Source organism: Octopus bimaculoides, chromosome 12 (assembly GCF_001194135.2).
Source record: "Octopus bimaculoides isolate UCB-OBI-ISO-001 chromosome 12, ASM119413v2, whole genome shotgun sequence".
Taxonomy (NCBI): Eukaryota; Metazoa; Mollusca; class Cephalopoda; order Octopoda; family Octopodidae; genus Octopus; species Octopus bimaculoides.
Genome location: NC_068992.1, coordinates 38,916,776 through 38,917,590, shown reverse-complemented (window position 1 = coordinate 38,917,590; position 815 = coordinate 38,916,776). Strand labels below are relative to the sequence as shown.

Sequence of the window (815 nt, the reverse complement as noted above, 5' to 3'; positions counted from 1 at the left end):
GCCATGGAGGAATGTAGTGGCGGACAAGACAGGAAAACAAACAGAAAAGGCTATACGGCCAGACGGGGAAAATTATGTGTGTATGAACGCTGTGAGGCACGAACTTGAAAGTGGGGACGAAGTTCGCGTGTTTGCTCGGCGATAGCCAAGGAAGAAAAGGATTATTGACCGGAAGCATGTGACCATGCCGGTGTAAGGGGAAGAGAGAGAGAGTGGTAGAGGGAGAAACAAAAGGAGGAAGTAGAAGAATAGGTGAGCAACGAGAGGAAGAGAGGAAGTACGAGGGGGGAAATGGAGATACGTAGTAGTAACAGAGGAAGAACGAGAGGGGTAAAGAGAGATACGTAGTAGTAAACAGAGGAGGAACGAGAGGGGGGAAAAATGAAGAGGAAGAGAAAGAAAGAGAAAGTGATAGAGTAGCGTCGGAAAATATAAAGCTGCGAAAGATTGATAGATAGATAGATAGATAGATATTGATAAATCTATTCTTTCAACATGAACTCTACATTCAAAATTCTGCCAAAACACTACTTGGATTTACCTGGGAATATACTTAAGGACCTTCACGGAAGTACGGACCAACCTCCATACCTTCTGGAAGAAGATGAGCTGTGAACTTCATTATCCTGTTAGCATTCTGTTTTACTCTTTATTCTTTTGTCTACTATTTTATTCCTTTATAAACTGTGAATTCCCTGTCTAGAACATTCCCACATACCCACCTTATCTCTGATGACGGAATACCTAGTGTATGGAGATACTAATCTATCACTTGGGATATCCCAGAAACAGCTGTAAGACATCCAATAATTAAT

At 41.8% G+C, this 815-nt stretch overlaps 2 protein-coding genes across 3 annotated transcripts in view; both read left to right on the top strand.

The window, feature by feature from the left end:
- Positions 1-815, top strand: part of LOC106878093 (sodium- and chloride-dependent glycine transporter 2) — a 51,842-nt gene that overhangs the window by 29,789 nt on the left and 21,238 nt on the right. The gene's annotated exons all lie outside the window — the stretch shown is intronic.
- The window catches only part of LOC106879056 (sodium- and chloride-dependent neutral and basic amino acid transporter B(0+)), a 105,421-nt gene that overhangs the window by 102,434 nt on the left and 2,172 nt on the right, over positions 1-815 (top strand). The gene's annotated exons all lie outside the window — the stretch shown is intronic.